Here is a 19,076-nt window from a genome sequence, read left to right as displayed (position 1 = left end):
AAGGGCATTTATGGCAGATAACTACTTGTTTTCCTTTTTAATTTTCACGTCGGATTTAGCAACTGAAAATCAGCACGCTTTTATTTATTTATTTATTTATTTATTTATTTATTTTTAATGTAGACCTTTTCGTGTTTGTGCTCGATCTTTAAGAGACCTAGAGCTTAGCCCTCCATAAGCTACGCTTTGGAATCTTGTTGAATAATCTGGAAGACAGATCTCATTTCAAAAGGAAAACAGAAAAAAAAAAAAAGATCAAATCAAACTTTACTGAAATTGAAAAGACAAGTCACGAGGCTCAAAGGAGGGATGAACGAGAGGGCTGCTTTAATAGCAGGAGGGCGGAAATGACATCAGTTAAGTAGGACCATTCATGGGGAACCCCCCTCCTTTGAGGTGTCTCTCTTGGCCTTCTTCCTTATGAGGCTCTGCAGTGCAATTATTTCAGTATTAGATTTTACCCCCTACTGGATAAGTGCCTTGGGATCCGGAATTGAATTACCCGTCTTTATCTCCTCTCCTCTCCTTCAACATGTCTCTGCTGCATTATGTATGGATCATCACCTCTCTGACTGGACTACTACAGTGACTTCTTGAAGAGCTCCCTGCCTCCGGTCTCCTCAGCATCACCTCCTGTCCACAATGCGATGTGATCCCACTCTGATGCTAGATTACTCCCCAGGTACCATCCAAATGCCTTTGCGGACTCCGAAGGCCTTGGGAAACTTGGCCCACACCAAATACTTGGTCAGCCATGTTTCCCACACCGATTCTTTCCCTGACCCCACCCCCTGCAGCTCTATGAAGGAAATAAACAGGATGATAAGATACTGAGGATCATGTGGTGGGGTGGCCAGGACTCCTTTAGACTGAATGATCAGAGGCCTCTCTGAGGAAGTGACATCATGTTAGAATGTGTTGAAGTTGACCATGCGGAGAAGTGGGAAGGAACACAGGGAGGTCCAAATAGAAAGACCCTGTGATAAGACACAGTTGACCTTTTAAAAGGACATAATGGAGACAAGTACTTCCGTACTTCACAGACCTACCTGGAGCGTGGTGAGGACGGGGGAGATGCAGGAAACACCTGCAGATTAGGCAGGAGGAAGGTTCTGGAGAAGCCTTTCTGCCTTGTCAAAAGGGGCAAACGTAAGCCTTTGAAGGTATCTGCGGTATCCGTGATTTTGAAAAGATCATAGAACGAAATGGAGGGGACTCCACCTCCAAACTACTGTTTTGCCAAGTTGCCTGTCTGAATACCGTCTGTGTACAGATGAGGGATTATTTATGACTCAGTGAGTTGCTAGAAGGACCACAATATCTTTGTTTGGGTCTGCATTTTCAAGCCTCCGTGGAATAGGCTAGCATCGTTCCTGGTGGTCCAGGTTTAACGTTCTGTTGGTGCATCGTTTGAGACTCTTAACCAGCCACGTGTGTTACCATCTGAAGATATTTGGCACAGCATTATTTATATCAGCTTCTAATCCATTGTGGCCATTAGGTGATATTTTCACAGCAGAATCACACATTTTTCTACATTTCCCAATTTAATCTACGTAGTTGTTTTCTTTCTCACTTTGGGCCGTAAGGACTTATTCTCTTTGATTCTGATGGCATTTCTCGGGATATTTATAAATTTGCATACTGGCTGCAAACAGCTCAGGATCACTTCAGAGCAGTGTTTCTCTGCGGAATGAAAAATGCTACCGATTAAGTAGTCCCAGGAGTGGGGTGGACTCTGGGCTTTCCCCAGTAGTTTGATAGGTTTCTTCTCAGTTTGGACAGAAACTATAGTTAGCAAGCCATCAACTTTAGTCAGTTTCTTTACAGTGAGACTATCCCTGGGTTTGGGGACAGACCTCCGATTTGCAAGGACGCTGGAAATTCTGAGGTATGTGCCCCCACAGCTCTAAAATTATATCTTAGACACAAGCGGCCCATTTTCAAGGCGAACACAACCACATTTGTGGCATTTGGATCCAGCAGGGAAAATGAAAATCTTGTGTTTGTCAGCAGCGAGGCCACGATGCCCAGGCCCCAAGTTTAAACATCCAGGAATCACCCAGTGGTTTGCTTTTATTGTTCATAAAGTCAGCAGAGACAAACCACCTGAGTAGTTCCAGATGCCGGATCAACAAGGCTGTGCTTCACAGACCTACATGTAGAAAGTGAATTTATAGACCCAAGAAGAGGCTGAGAGGATTGTGCTGTTTCAGGATAGAGAGGTACTTTCATTCTGAAAACGGAGTGAAACACAGGACGGGCAGCCTGGCGGATGGCAGGTGGAGGGCAGTCTCACCTCTGTTTGGCCACTTGAGGCTTCGAGCGGGGATCCATCCACTTCTGCCCTCTTTGTGAAGTAAGAAATCCCAGCAACCCGCTGCCCAACTCAAGAGGACTGGACTGTTTTAAGATAGCAAGTCTCTGTTAAATTGTAACACAGTCACGTGAGGGCACCACGCAAAGAAACCCTTCTCCACGTTGACTCAAACGCTTCTCTCCACGTTGACTCAAATGCAGGACAACAGAGAACCAGAACTGGGGCTCGTGGCCATTGAAGTGGGCTCCATTTGCTGGTAGTTTTGGCAGTGAAGCCTACCATTGTTCTAGGCACCTTGCTTTGTGAGTTGGCCACACGAGGTAACATTATACGGTGGCAAGGAACATGACTTGCCTGGGCCTGGGGCCAGGAGGTTGGAATTTGTTGCCATAAATCTTGAAACTGTTGAAGGTGTCTCGTGTTCAAGTTTATCTGGCACAGCCCAAACAGCGAAAGTTCTGATAGCCAAAATGCCTACATGGCCATAATACATAACCTTACTGAGTGGTGAAGAATTTTTATGGCTATTGGCAAGAATCCAAACAAAGACTCAACTGTATCTCCACAAGATGTTCCAGTGGAGCGGCCCCAGTTATCCAAGGAAGATCGGCCCATAAATCTGGGGTTGGGATACTAACATTACTCCGTGTCCTGAATATTACGTTGCAGTGGCCGGGAGATGGAAACATCTATCTTATTGGCACACAGCGCCGCTCCGCTCTCAATCGATGAGCCATCCCGGTGACCGTCCAGCCCCATGCATTTTGTGCAGTAGCTTCTGCCTAACCTTCACGGAGAGGTGATTATGTGTCAAGTATGGCAGTAAGTGGGCTTCAAACATTATCTCCTTTAAGCCTCCCAGGTGTTATGACGGAGGTGCTCCTGACAGATGGGACCCGAAAGCCCAGAGCAGCTGAGCAGTTAAGCAAATCGCACAGGGTCACAAAGCACCGGAGCCCCATTCCGACGGGCCCCAGGGACTCGACCAGCACGACGTCTTCCACACTTAAGCCCTCTTTCGGTGAGGCTAGAAAACTTTAAAAAAAAAAAAAAAATCCTGACCCTTTTGAAGTGTTAAAAACACGCAAAAATGTATCATGAATAATGAGTGGCAGGAATACTCACGCAGCCTCCCGCCAAGGTTGAGAAATATAATATTGCTGGTCCTGTTAGACCCCAATGCCTGCCCTGCTCCTTCACCCACAGGGTACTTCCTGCCCCGAACTAGACACTCTGCACTCCCATGTGCCTGCTTTACACTCTGACTACATCAGTGTGCGTCCTTAAGCAACGTAGATGGCATAACTTGACCTGTCTGCGCGAAAGGTATGTTGCGTCCTCCTTGTTCTTTTGCAACGTCCTGCGCTCAGGGATGCAGTTGTGGGATTCATCCGTGTTGGTGTGTGTGGCCGTAGCCTTATTCGCTTTCATTGGATGAGGACGCACTCGTTATAAGTTTCTCCTCCTATGAGGGACGTCTTCCCAGCAAGGACGCCGATGGCCTTCACAACCAACCACCTTCAGTGTGGAGCAGGATTGGTACCGATGTTTTCATTTTCCTGATAAAGAGTCTGAAGATCAGTTCAATGCTGTCCCCGAGGCCTCTGTCTTAGTTTGGGCTGCTATAATGATGCCATGCATCCTGCGTGGCTAACAAACAGCAGACAGTTATATATCACAATTCTGGACTCTGGGAGTCTGAGATCGGGGCACCAGCACGGTCAGGTTTCGTTCCTCCCTGTTGTCCTCACATGGCAGAGACCAGAAGAAAGCTCCCTGGGGTCTCTTTTATAAGAGCACACATCCCCTACGCCAGGGCCCCAGCCTCCTGAGCCAGTCACCTCCCAAAGGCCCCGCCTCCTAAGGCCAACACGTGTGAACTCAGTTCTTCTGACTCATGGTCTGAGGCTTTCTCTTCCACTGGACTTTGGCCTTCTGGGATGGCGTTCTAGAAGTCTGTGCTAGAGCCCTGTCTGCCAGGGCCTTTTCTGGCCATCCTTTGGTCTTCTAGTTTTCATTTTATGGCTAGAACAACTTGACAGCCTCTTGGCTGTAGCTCTTGAAGGAGGCGGAGGGTGAAGGCAGCATCCAGTACTCTGCTCATCGCTTCCTGCATCCGTAGGTCACGGTAGTTAGAAAGCAAAAGAGGTGAAGAGGGTGCCTTTCTTCAAATAGGTCTGGGGCAGAGTTTTCCCTTTTATTTTTATTTGTAAAAGACTCTTGAAGGTGTGTGTATGTATGTGTGTGTGTGTGTGTGTGTGTGTGTTGGCTGAAAGGCCCTACAGAGCGTTTGTAGGTGGTTACAAGCACTCACACCTTGCCAGGGGCATGGGATTGAGAAAGCAGTTACCTTTTGTCATGAGGTTTAATACTTGATTTGGGGCGGGGGGTGGGGGGGGGACTTGCAAATTCACAAATTGAAAAACAATAAGAAGGGACTACAAGCCAGAAGGTATCATTTGGGTCTCGGTTTTGAAGAGGTTCGTTAATAAAACTAAAAGCCAGTTTTTTGTTTTTTGGTTTTGTCTTTTTGTTGTTGTTTTTTTGTGTGTTTGTTTTTTTTTTTTTTTTTTTTTTTTTTTTTTTTTTTACCAGTAACCTCCTTTCCTGGCATCCTTGGCAATTAGCATCATTTAGCCTCAGAAAGATTACTGTCTTGCTTTCCATAGAAAGCACTTCTAGAGGGATAAAGTTGATTATTTGGGGGAGGAGGGATACATTCTTTAATGTTTAATTAGTTGAAACTTGAGCAAACTGGTAAAATCCAAATAAGATTGTCAGTCGGTAGCTAGTATTGTACCAATGTCCATTTTCTGGTGTTCATATTGTGCTATTGTCATGCAAGATGTCATTGGGGGAAGCCGGGTGTAGGGCACTTCACCTAGGAGCCAGGCAAACCCTTATCAGTAGGCCTCTTATAGCTCAGGATAAACAAGGAATGGGAATTTTGCAACAATGTTTCGCCGCCAGTAAGTTTGCAGGAGGTTCAGCTTAGTGCTTACAAAAGCATCTTAAGAAGTTTATGATCACCCAACTCTGTTAGTACACACTAGAGATGTGGTTCAGTTCCTAGGTGTTCTGTGCTCCCACGGGTTTTAGCTGTGGCACCGATGGCATTCTGGAACGGACAATTCTTTCCTGAAGGCGCTGTCCTGCATGATAGATGTTTAGTGACATCGTGATTTCTACCCACTAGATGCCAGTAGCACCCTGAACCCCCCCCCCCCGCAAGTTGTGACAACTAAAAATGTCTCTAGGGGCACCTGGATGGCTCAGTTGGTTAAGCACCTGACTCTTGATTTCGCCTCTTGATGTCAAGATCTCACAGCTCGTGAGTTCGAGCCCTGCATTGGGCTCTGTGCTGACAGTGCTGAGCCTGCAGGGGATTCTCTCCCTCTCTGCTTGCGTGCTATCTCTCTCTCTTTCAAAATAAATACATAAACTTGAAAAATATATCTCTAGACATTGTTAATTGTCCCCAGAGGAAGCAAAATTGCCCCTGCTTGAGAATCTCTGCTATGCTTAGAAAGCAAACCGTTTGTTTCTACTTTCAAAGGAAAATAACATTTACTGATTTTATAGATTACAGTGACCCTCCCACTCTCTCCCATTTACGCTTCCCACGCATCTTTCCACTGGCCTTAGACCACACATTCCTGGAGGAGAGATGCTGGATTTTTTTGGTTTTTTTTTTTTTTAATGTACAGTTTCATCCATTTTTCAGCGCCTTGGACATTTGCAGCAGCATTGAAATAGAAATGCTTCGACCCTTAAAAGACTCTCTGAAGCAGATATTTCAGAAGGAGAAAGGAACCTACGGCCCCCAAAGAGCAGAGTATACACAGAGCTGGCAGTACTGAGTATCATACAGAGTAATAATTTCACATGTGAAGGTAATTCATTACATTAAAACATTCACTGGCTTTAGTTTATTTAAGCCTCTGGGACTAACACAGCACATTTCTAAATATTATGGGTTTTGTAAAGGTGCATGACGAATAAGCAGACTGCCAGTGTGCTGGGAAAGTGATAAAAATCAGCGCTAAGCTTACTTACGGCTTTCTTTGGAGTGTATATTTATGTGGTGATGTCAGCACGGTATCCTGCGGATGGCTAAAGGTCACGTTCTGTGTTCATCTGCACAGGATTTAGAAACTCTCGAACGGCCTTGCGAGAGAAAAATGGCCAGCTGAGTCAGAGCACGGCTGCCCCCATCCCGGTGCCTGTCGCCCCACCGCAAAAGAACTGAACAAAGAAATCCATCTTGAAACGAACTCAAAACCGCAGCAGCTCCGTCTTTTGCCACATGAGTTATGTGAGTGATTGAGGCTGGCTCCAGTGTCAAGCGGTGTATGTTGCCTTAATGTATTTACTTAACCCAGGACTGCCGCGGAGAAGGCAAACGCACCTCGGCACCCGAAGGTCCGTCCGTGACAAAGAGAACATTCAGACCAGATCCAGGGCAACAAACACATCAGGAACCCTGGGAAGGGAAAGATGTTGCAAGTACAGCACAATGCTGGGCTTTATTCCCCATGTGGAGGCAGGCTGTAGCCAGCCAACCTGTGCACCCTTGCTCTCTGATGGCAGGCCTGCAGGGAGAGGGGACTCCAGCCGGGCTGCGCGGAGCCCCGATGGGGGCCAGCCCAGGCCATCAGCGGCCTTGTGTTTCCTTTTAGGGGCCCAGGATTGGCTGGGTGCAGCTCGGTGGCTGCTGCACAGAAAGAATCTTAAAAGCCTGTCACCCACAGTCTGGTCCATAAGCTCAGGCAGCAATCCGGCCCCGCCCACCGGGTCCCCGCCCACCGGGGGCCCCGCCCACCGGGTCCCCGCCCACCGAGTCCCTGCCCACCGAGTCCCCGCCCACCGGGTCCCCATCCACTGAGGCCCCACCCACCGGGTCCCCGCCCACCGGGTCCCCATCCACCGAGGCCCCGCCCACTGAGTCCCCGCCCACCGGGTCCCCATCCACTGAGGCCCCACCCACCGGGTCCCCGCCCACCGAGTCCCCGCCCACCGGGTCCCCATCCACCGAGGCCCCGCCCACTGAGTCCCCGCCCACCGGGTCCCCGTCCACTGAGGCCCCACCCACCGGGTCCCCGCCCACCGAGGGCCCCGCCCACCGAGTCCCCGCCCACCGAGTCCCCGCCCACTGGGTCCCCATCCACCGAGTCCCCGCCCACCAAGTCCCCCCCCCTCTCCCCCCCGTCCCCATCCACCGAGTCCCCGCCCACCGGGTCCCCGCCCACCGAGTCCTCGCCCAGGCGAACCTCACTCACGCGGATGGGGACACTGATGACCGCGAACACTGCCTTCATGTATCAAGTCCTCCGAGTGTGGTGACTGCAGATGACGCACTCACTGGGCCTGTGGAGGATTCGGCTAATCCGAGGTAAAGCGGTCCGTTTGTTCTTTTTCTTGGTAGATTTGACATCCGGGAGGCAGGTGGATGGCTTTGGGCGAAGGTGGAGAGTCTCTGCCGCCAAGCGAGGTGGCCTCGTCTTTCCGCCAAATGCAACTGAGACACCCCTCACGGAAGTTAACTCTGCGGCCGGGAATCTTTCCAGGGCAAATGACAGAAACGCAAAGCGGGCTAACTTCAACGAAAAATGGCTATCACACATCTCCGTGCCGGGCGCCGTTCTAATTCGCTCCTGCAATAACGTCCTCGATCTGCAATAACAACTCAGTGTCGCGAGGCTATCAGATGCCCCTTTTAGAGATAAAGAATCCGAGGCACGAAGAAATGAAGCAACTGGGCTTGGAGCCACAGAGTTCTTCGGTGACCGAGCTGGTGCAGCCCGTGGGGAAATGGATCAGCGCAGGGGAACCCGCGAGGCTACTGGAGTCAGAGCTCTTTCTCCCTTCTGCACGCGTCCTATCTGCTCTTGTCCCTGCTTCTCTCTGAAAGCTGGTCTCCTTCCCTCCTGCGGCAAGAAGGTCCTCTGTAAGCTCTGGGGAGCGTGGCTGCTTGCAGTCCCAGCCGAGCACCCCAGGGGAGCCGTAAGCTTCTTCCTCCCGGGATTTCTGTACCGAGGCCTTGCTGGGCGCGGTGGGGAGCACGTGAGTTTGCCCATGATCTGGCCAAGCCTAGGTCACTGGCTCCTGTGGAAGGTGATAGCACCGTAATGGCCCCAGTTCTGCTCCCTTCCCTGTATCTGTGCCCTTTTCCATGTGACTTTGCAGTTCTCTCCACAACGAACCCGCGTCTCGGTTGCTCAGGGCTGAGTGTGGCCATGTGACTGCTCTGGCTAATGGGATGACACGTGCTGAGGTTGGACAAAGAACTCCCGCGCCTGGGCTTCCACTCCTGGGGCTCTGTTGTGCCTCGAGAACTTGCTGGGCTGGCATCCTGGAGGCCGAGAGACCCGTGGAGCGGAGCCCAGATGCCCCAGTGGCCCCTGCGACAGCCAGGCGGCCCCCCTTGGCTGGGGAGAGGACCAGCCAAGACCGGAAGCACTGCTCAGCTGAGCCCAGTCTAAATCATCAACCAGCGAGCTAACGCAACCCGCTTACGCCTCTGCATTTCTGCCTTGGATTGTTGCCTGGCGGTCTTCACAGTGGAAGATGGGGCATGCTGGCTGAGGCCCACCAGGACCCCGGAGAGGCAGAGAAAAGGGGGCGCTCTTACCAGACAGAGGGCCCAAGGAAAGCATTCAGGACTAATGGGAGAACAGCTCTGTAATCCCCCAAGTTTACTTTTTCTGTTGTTTTTAGGGATCTTGTTGAGGACATTATCCCTATGCTACCTGGAGTCTCTTTGTGATAAACCATGTGCATTTCTCTTAGATTTAAAATCCAAAGGCTTTGATTTTCTTAAGTACTATTTTCCCTTATGAATAATGCACATTTGTTAACTGAATAGATTTCCCTTTTTACCTTGACCTCCAGGAAGCGCAGGGCCAAAATTCTGGCCCAATATTAGTAAATGGTTGGTCCTGAAAAAATGCTTGTTGTTATAGGAAACTTCCCTCCTTTTTCACCTTGCCATTTGCCTCTTTTCCTTTCTCTTGATTTAAAAAGAAAAAACTCTCCCTCTCTCTTTCGTTGTGTATTTTTTCTTTTATTAAACTGCTTCAAATTCATTTGGGGATGAACAGTGATACAAACTTATAATGAAAAGTTGGCCAGCAGTTCGGGAAGAATACAAAATTTGTGGTTGTAGTAACTTTGGTATCATGAACATTGTGGTTTCACATTAAACTGGATTTTTTAAAAAATAAATAAGATCTCATAATAAGGGAAATGAACATTAAAATTACAGTGAGTTTAGGGGCACTTGGGTGGCTCAGTTAACTGTCCGACTTTGGCTCAGGTCATAATGTCACAGTCCATGAGTTTGAGCCCCACGTCGGGCTCTGTGCTGACAGCTCAGAGCCTAGCGCCTCCTTCAGATTCTGTGTCTCCTTCTCTCTCTGCCCCTCCCCCTCTCGTGCTCTGTCTGTCTCTGTCTCTCTCTCTTTCAAAAATAAACATTAAAAAATATTAAAACAAACAAAAAAACCCAACATTACAATGAGTTTAAGACAGATCAAAATTTGGATGACCCATCTTGACAGTAGGAGTGCTAATCGGGACGACTTGTATGGCAAGCGACAATCCCACAATGTCTTCTCAAAACGTGTATGTCCCTTGGTCCAGGGCTTCTAGGAATTTATTTTAATTAATTTCATTTATTAAAATTAACCAATTTTACACCAAAATTTAAAAGCTGAAATAAATGTATTTAAATTTCACATTTAGGAATTTATCTTTCTAGATATGCAAAAAGATATATTTATAAGGATATTCACTGCGGCTCTGTGAGTGATAAAACAAATGTTTGGAAACCGCCCAAATGTGCCTTAAGGGGGAACTGTTTAAAATACGGTATAATCGAGGCGCCTGGGTGGCTCGGTCGGTTAAGTGTCCGACTTCGGCTCAGGTCATGATCTCACGGTCCGTGAGTTCGAGCCCCGCATCGGGCTCTGTGCTGACCGCTCAGAGCCTGGAGCCTGTTTCAGATTCTGTGTCTCCCTCTCTCTGCCCCTCCCCTGTTCATGCTCTGTCTCTCTCTGTCTCAAAAATAAATAAATGTTAAAAAAAAAAATTAAAAAAATAAAAATAAAAATAAAAATAAATAAAATACAGTATAATCCATTTAATGTAACAATAAGCAACCATTAAAAAATGAGAATATTATCAGGTGCCTGGGTGGCTCAGTCGGTTGAGCCGGCTTCTGCTCAGGTCATGATCTCGAGGTCTGTGAGTTCAAGCCCCACGTCGGGCATTGTGCTGACAGCTCAGAGCCTGGAGCCTGCTTTGGATTCTGTGTCTCCCTCTCTCTCTGCCCCTCCCCTGCTTGCGCTCTGTCTCTCTCTCTCAACAATAAATAAATGCTAAAATAAACAAATAAAAATAAAAATGAGAATATTATCTATGTGATAACGCTAAAAGGTCTTTAGGCTTTAACATTAAAGGGGTGCCTGGGTGGCTCAGTTGGTTAAGCATTTGGCTCAGGTCATGATCCCAGGCTCGTGGGATTGAGCCCCATGTCGGGCTGTGTGCTGAATGCAGAGCCTGCTTAAGATTCTCTCTCTGCCCCTCCCCTGCTCATTTGCATGCTCTCTCTCTCTCTCTCTCTCTCTCTCTCTCTGAAAAACAGGATTTGACATTAAATAAGCAAAGCAAAGTGTAGAACGCTGTGTATGGTACACACTTTGGGGGGTGCAGGTGGATGCAGGTATACATAAAAGCCTACATGTATATGCTTGTGTATGCGCAGAATATCTCTGGACGGACCCTCAAGGAAACTGGAGACCACTGCTCGTTCTAGGGATGACAGCGAGGTGGCTGGAGCCAAAGGTCGGAGATTTACTTTTAATTTTACACCTTTTGTGATTTTAGAATTTTGTGCCATATTTTATGAAATCTAGTTTAAAAAAAATGATGGGGGAGAAAATGAGTTCTCACTGGTTCATTGCATAAAGAATGACCACAATTGCTTCTTAATGTGAGGGAAGAAAATGAATCTAACCCCTCAAGCAGCTGTCCGTAGTAAAGCAATTGCGCCATTTATTAAATGATAGTTCAATGATCCGAAGGAATTAATTAGTACTCGTGCCCCCAAAAGCATGGCTGCAGCCCGTGGAACACAGATTTATATATAGCACCCATTGTTACAGACACCGTATCAACTCAACCAAATTTGCTGAGGGCCTCTCATCAGCCAAGTCTTTTGTCAGGAGCTGGAAACAAAAATACCCATAAGACTTTGTCTTTGTTCTTGAGATAGTCACATAAATGGCTAATACACTGTGATGAATTCTAGGACGCTTGAAGGCAGGAGTCATTGGGGTTGTCTTTGTATCTGCAGCATCTAGCATGTAGCAGACACTTCCAGAATGTGGAATGCATGAATGAATGAGTTAATCAAATAATGAAATTCTGCATTGCGTATGGACAAAGGAGACAACTCTAGGGAGGGAGGCAACTTAAGAAGTGATAAACTGGGTCGTGAAGAATTACCCAAATCCACAGCCTCGTTACCCAGCACTAAGACTATCACAAAAGGTGTCCACGCAGAGGGTTGTCCATTACTGACATGAGCTATTATTGAATAGGTCGGCAGGCGAGCAATTCCTGGTTTTCTGGAAGAACATGCCCTGTGGGGCCAGAAAGACTTGTGTTAAAAACCAAAATGCGCCACTTTCCCCGGAAGACCACGGGCAACTCAACCTTTCTGAGCCTTCGCCTTTTCATTTATAAATTGGAAATAATCTTACCAAACGTACAGGTTAATTGTGAATGTTTGGGATCGCGGATTCATTTATTCACTTATTGAAGAAACAGCGAGCCATGAGTAGGTGCCTGGCACTGTGTTTGTATGTACAAAGTTGAGCCCAGCAGGGAAACCCAATAGATATTAATGTTGCGCTATCGATATTGTTTGGTTATAGGTCATTCCTTCCACTCCGCGATCAGGAGGAATTAGGAAAGAGTAACTGCGCACTTCTGTTAGTGTGAAATGAATGGAAGGGAACTTCATAAAGAAGATGAAGGTGAGTTGAAGGATAAATCCACTCGTGGCTTAATAAGTTCAGAGAGGATTCTGACTCTCATTAGCAGAGACCACCTCCTTTTGGCAGGAATCTCCTGTTACTGGTGTAGGATGTCTGAAGTTTTTTGAAAACGTAAGTGGAGATCACCAAAGGAAAAATTAAGAAAAGTAGAACTGGGAGAAGCTGATCATCCCCAGTAGCCCCCACCCAGCTTCTAGACCCTAGGCTTCCCGCTGTCTTCACTTGGCTGAGGAGAGAAGGGCTTTCACTCACTCTGCTCCAAGGAGGCTATGAGGACCAACAGGTCAAGCAATTTGCTGACTTTTGTGGGGAGTTGGGGTGTGCGGTGGAGAGTGGCTAGAATAACAAGGGAAGTGGGGACACTGTTGGAGAAGAGCAGGTGTTCTGGAAGAGACAGAGGAGAGGTGTCTGACAGGCACTCCCTACCAGCCATGGGAAGGCCTCCAAGAGGAAATCCTGAAGCTCTGGTTGGTGAGAACCTTCTCCGTGAATAGAGGCAAGACAGTAGGCCAGAGGGCTCAATGTCTGATTTAGTCCAAACCCCCACCCCCAACCAATATTATAGGTTTCGAAGGGTTGCTATAGACATTGAATAATGACCTGTCTGAAACTTCTGTTTCATATTTCTTTGGGAAATATGAAATAACTGGTAACAATCAACATTGAGGGCAAGAATCTCTGTGCCCATGAAGATGTCTCCAGATGGGCTACGTGCTGCAAGGAGGCCCATACACAGAGGCCCCTCAGGGCTGAGATGCTCTTGTGGGCCACAGAGGAGGGACTTCTCACAGGGGCAGTGATGGCAGAAAGCCAGCATGGTGACCTGGCCTCTGCCTCGTTTTGCAATCTTCTCTCCTCCCTCTGTCCCCTTCCATGCGATGCTGCGGCCCCAGCATACATTTCCCTTCTCACTCTTGCACCTTCTTCATAGGGCTGCTTCTGTCTTAAACAGTTTTGCCAACTCCTCTGTGTTCTTCGAAGTTCAGATTGGGATTATCCTTCCAGAAGTCAACTTTGGTCATCCTTTCTTTCACCTGCCCGTGCCCACCAACCCATGCCGGCTCCCCACCGTCCCAAGTAGTATATACCTTACCGTAGAGTCCTCAAGCTCCTTCCTTCTCTGATTCCTCCTCCACTGGGCTGTGGGCTTGAATATAGATAATGGGTCTTGTATCGTCACATCCCCAGAACCCGTGGCAGTATTTGGCACGTAGTAGGGACCCCAAAAGCGGTCAGGTTGACTGAACTAGTTACTGAATGAGTTTGGAAAATGCACCCACTAGGGCAAAATGATCATTTGTGATCAAAAATTTTTTTCAAGGAGTTTAAATTGAGGTGATAGACCAGAGTCCACACTTCCCCTCTTGCAGGATGGAAATGGAGGGGCAAAAAGGGTGTCCTGAGCCGCTGAAGGGCACAAGGGTGGGAGAACATGCCCAATATATAAAGGGACAGAGCCAAAAAGAGTCCACAAAATAACTGGTGGCTTTATGAGTTTTTCCCAGGAGGTGACATTTTCAAACACCAATTCCAAGTCCTGAGAACAGCCTCTTTGGAATGGTTCTTGAAAAGCATTTGAGAGAGAAGCATTTGAGAGAGACAAGTTAAAGCTAGAAACATAGGACTTCACTGACAGGAAGTGGTTTCTTTTCATTTTGCTTTGTTTTGTTTTGTTTTGTTTTGTTTTGTTTTTCCTCTACAGTTGAAGACTGGAAAACCCAACCCCATGCCTCTTGAAGATTTACAAACAGATGTGGCTCTCACGGACCATCCGCAGCCGCTGTCTCAAAGCCAGCCACTGCATGGCTTACAAGGAGCAGCTTGTCTGACGGGAACCCACCGCCATCCCCTCCAAGGGCAGGGACCCAACCAGCTTCCTGCATGAGGTCATCGCTTCACAAGGGGGTTTAAAGCTATTTGTTTTTCAAACAGCTGCTTCCAACCTTGTACTGGCACCAAGATGTAAAATTGCAAAGTGATTATCAGCATTTCACATCGAATAAGTGCAAACAATGGGGTCAAGCCACAGACATGTCTTAATTCTGCTCATCATCACTTTTGAGCCAAAGAGAGGTCACACAAAGGTGGGGTGGAAATGTTTTCTGATGGAAGGAAGCGGGAGAGTTTTTTCTTAGGTGGTTTTGCCAAAACCTCAGGGCAAGGAAGTCTCCTTGCCCCCCCCCACCGCCCCCACACACACACCCATGGAAGGTTCTGGAAGGCTGCTGTGGCATAGCTATGAATTGGGAAGATTGGATTCCCTCAGACGATCAGTCACCCTATGGGTGAGGCTTGTAATACCACCGAGGCTACTAGATTTAGAAACAAGAAATGAAAAATGGAATCAGGCTAAAGTCTGCCCCAATCAATTTGAAAGAAATGCATTTTTGTTAGCTATTGATAATGAGGGAAGGAATACGGTATTTCGCTTTGGCAGGTTTCATTTCAAAACTCCGGTTTCATCAACAGAGAGCTGGATGGCTTTGGGCAAGTTACTAGCGAGACAGAGCCTTCATTTCCTCCTGTTTACAATGGTAATTGTGGAACCTTCTACAGACAGTTCTTGTGAGGATTTGAGGTAGTGTATAGAATGCTGACTCACGCAGCAAAGATAGGGTGTAAAACGGGACGTTAGTAATGGTAATGTAGTATTTCGCTTTGCAAAACTGTCTCTCTTCAGGTAACTGGGCAACTGGCTACCGAGTCCAGGAAACAGAGAAAGAGGCAGCAGGCAAGATAAAAATGACGACAGGGCCAAGGTCATGAAATCCCGTTTTATGAAGGACATGACAAGGTGCATATGGCCTGGTCTAGTACCTTCTTCTTTATGGGCTCCTGCCATGTGTTCATGTGTTGACTAAGGTGGGGCTAAAGGTCTCTCCACATTCATAGTCCAAGAAAACTGGATTATTTCACTGTCAGATGGAGACACAGCCTGCTCAGAAGGGAGTTTATTTGATCCTTACTCCCCGAGGCCCCAACTTCCCAAGGGAATTCCGCCCCACTCCTTTCCTTCCAGTGCACAGAGCACGGTCCACGCAATCAGTCTATCTTTTGGCCCCTGAGCGATGCCTGAGAAGCAGGTGCATCTGCTTAACATCCAACCTGTTTTTATTGCCAACCCCAACGACACCAGTGGGTTCAACTGACCATGATTGTAGAGGAGTCGGGGTTTGTCCTTGTTCCAAGAATACAATTTCATAACAGCCATAAAACGAGGACTCTGTTTAGCTCAAGGATATTGAACTGGGGTGAGGAGCTCCAGCTGGGAAACTAAGGATGATAAACTTCGCCGCAAATTGGCAAGAGTGTTGTTATACCAGTCTTTCGTCTTCTTGGAGAGGTCATAAAAGGCATCCAAGACGCTGTGTTTGAGTTACAATAAAACGCAGATCCCCCTCCCCTGATCCGGGCCTCCGGGGTGCCTTCCCTACGACTCCCAATAACACTCGGGCAAACAATAGTCTTGGACTGTGTAAAGAGGGCATTTAATGAAATCCTTCTGATGCGACATGCTGAACGCATAAACTGAAGGGTACTAGCACAAACCGTGGTCTAGTGTCCTCAGAACCAGTCATTGACCACCTGGCTCAGTCTTGGTTCAGGACAAACCAATACAACCATCTCTGCTGTGGACAGAAAAACAATGGCCCCCAAAACGAAACCCCGAGAAGGGCACAGACGTTAAAGAGGTGCACCTGAAACAGCTGGCAGAGTTGTAGAGCCCCCTCCTTTCAAGAAAAAGAGCATCTTTTGGTTTTTGCCACCTAGAGTCTTTCCCATTAGAGAATCACCCCCTCACTTGCTGCCGGTCCTTATGGTTCTGTGGAATTTGAATCCGTACCTGATCCAGGAGGTTGGATGATCCAGGATTAAGCCAAGCAGTGCCTATTTTCCCTGACCACTGATCGGTCGAGAGATAGGCATGTGACTCACACAGAGCCAATGAGATTTTATGAGGGAGTTCTGGGAAACTCACTGGCTGTGAAATGAGAGGGTTGGGAATGCCATGTGAGGTCTGGGGCTACTGAAAGAGGAAGCCTGGGGCCCGGAAGAGCCAAGGAGAGAACTGGGTCTGGGGGTCATCATCTCAGCCCTGCCCAAGCCAGCCCTTCTACGGACTTTGCAATCCTGTGAGTCACCGACCTCCCTTTTCTGCCTCAGCCGCTTCAGGTGGGGAATTTTGCCACCTGCAGCCCTTTATTGCCCCAGTGTCTCTACTCTTGCTCCTTATCACTTCCTCTTTTTACTTGTTTTCTCAATTTAAAAGCATTACATACTTATTTTCGACAATTTCACAAACACGAAATAAAAGAAAGCAACTTTCCCAAGACCACGCAGATCTCAGGTGGCTGAGCCATGATTCTTACTGCGGCTGGCTGATGTCCAAGGCTATTTTCCTAACCCTACAACCTACTTTGGGCCTCTCACAGGCTTCTAGGCATTTCAGTGGAGAACCTTCAGTCTCTTCCTCCCTTTGGAGTAGTTTTTTCTCATGAGCATAGATAATTATTCTTCTGCAAAGTTGGAGTGATGTTATACATATAGTTTAGATACTTTTTTAAACTTAGTAATATATTATGGACATTTCCCCAAGTCTTTAAGTATTTTACAGGAACACTGTTTTTAATGGCTGCATACTATTTCATTTGAATTGAATATATCAGAATTTGTTTATTTTAAACGTTCTTTTATTTTGTTGTTGGACAAAAAGGTTGCACATAAAGGTTTGTTGGACCTTTATGTGATCCATACTCTTTTCTAATTTTTTATATCCTTGCCTATTTAAAAAAAAAAACACGTGGAGCTAGGAGATTTTAGGCAAGTGAAATTATTCTTTAAAAAAAAATTTAATGTTGATTTCTGAGAGAGAGTGTGAGCAGGGGAGGGGCAGAGATAGAGGAAGACACAGAATCCGAAGCAGGCTCCAGGCTCTGAGCTGTCAGCACAGAGCCCGACGCGGGGCTCGAATTCATGAACAATGAGATCATGACCTGAGCCAAAGTCAGATGCTTAACTGACTAAGCCACCCAGGCATCCTGGCAAGGGAAATTATTCTATATGATATGGTAATGGTGGGTACTTGTCATGCATTTGTCAAAACCCAAAAATATACCACAAAAAAAGAGTGAATCCTAATGTAAATTAAAATCTAAAACTTTTTTATAAAATATTCTATTCATGAAAATTAGTTAACAGTCTAAATGAACAAACAAAAAGCCACATAAATATAAATTGTTCACCAGTTCTGATTATTTTCTTACGATGAATTCAGAGGAGCAGAATTACTGAAACAAAGGTTAAGATGTTGTAGACATGTTATGATCATTTCTTTTCAGGAAAAACACAAATGTATCACTTTACATACTCACCACCAATGTGTTAGAGTGTCTAGTTCATTCCATTCTTGTTAACACTAAAAGGTATTGAGTCTTTAAATCTTTGCAAATTTAATGAAAAACACATAATGCCTACTTCTGATTGCCTGTCTTCATTAACTATAACAATTAAAGCAGTATGTTACATGTTAATGGTACAGAATAAATATTTCAGAAACAGAATTAAGTTCTTGAAAAAGGTAGTATCAGTGGGCGCCTGCGTGGCTCAGTCGGCTAAGCATCCGACTCTTGATTTCAGTTCAGGCCATGATCTCATGGTTCATGAGTCTGAGCCCCGCAACGGGCTCCATGCTGACAGTACAGAGCCTGCTTGAGGTTCTCTCTCTCCCTCTCTCTCTCTCTGCACCTCCCACATGCTCTGTCTCTCTGTTAAAATAAAGAAACTTTTTTTAAAGGTAGCATCACAAACCATTGGACAAAAAGAATAATCTCTCGGGGCAAAGTGAGATTCACACGTCATACCTCCTCCAGTGGTCTTCAAGCATGAGTGTACATCCAGAGCCCTCAGAGGACTTCTTAAAAGACATATTGATACGTGCCAGGCCATTTCTAGTTCAGGAGGCCACAAGGCTCAGCATTTCATGTCTGCCATGGTTTCAGATGATGCTGATGCTGCTGGTCTGGGGATCACACCTTGAGAAACAATCCCTCATACAACAAACTCTAGCAAAAAAAGAAGCGTGGATGAAAAAATAAGTCAAGTCTCTCTCGGTCCTTGACAGGTTAAGAATGTAAAATGCATGGACGTAGATGGTCTTAATAGTATAATTAATAATGTGAGTGTGTATATATATATATATTCATATAGAAATGTATGTGTTACATAATTATATTCCAGAATGTATTTTTTTTCAAGTGTGTATGAAATGATTACAGACCTTAATTATATACTAGGAAGAAGGTCCACATTTTACCATAAAGCCAAACTCAACATATTTTTAATAGCAGAAAGAGGATGGATCACATTTTCTGTCTAAAATGCAATAAATCTGGAAATAAACAAGTGGGAACAATCCAATGATAGCATCCCAGCCACTTGGGAAATATACCACTCTCTCTCTCAATACATATTTGCTAACACAACAATAATGAGACCGCTGGGCACCAAAATGCATATGTTGAAGTCGAAGTGTTCTCGGGGAAAATGTATAGCTGCAAGTTCTCCCATTGCTAGCAAAGAAGAGTGACATGAACTAATTATGAAACTCACAAATTTAGGAAAAGAATATCAAACCTAAAGGAGAAGGAAATAAACACAAGAAAGCATGAAGCTTTGCGGAAACCAGAAAACCTAAA

At 46.4% G+C, this 19,076-nt stretch overlaps 1 long non-coding RNA gene across 1 annotated transcript; it reads left to right on the top strand.

Annotated features, from left to right (window-relative positions):
* Window positions 1–7,628: 7,628 nt before the first annotated feature.
* LOC107179901 lies at window positions 7,629–14,393 on the top strand. The gene is made up of 4 exons (XR_001510623.2): window positions 7,629–7,712; window positions 11,085–11,164; window positions 12,259–12,360; window positions 14,084–14,393. It is a non-coding gene; the product is annotated as an uncharacterized LOC107179901 (long non-coding RNA).
* The last annotated feature ends 4,683 nt before the right edge of the window (window positions 14,394–19,076 follow it).

This window comes from Panthera tigris, chromosome D2 (assembly GCF_018350195.1).
Source record: "Panthera tigris isolate Pti1 chromosome D2, P.tigris_Pti1_mat1.1, whole genome shotgun sequence".
NCBI classification, from domain to species: Eukaryota; Metazoa; Chordata; class Mammalia; order Carnivora; family Felidae; genus Panthera; species Panthera tigris.
This window is presented reverse-complemented; position numbering and strand designations above follow the sequence as displayed.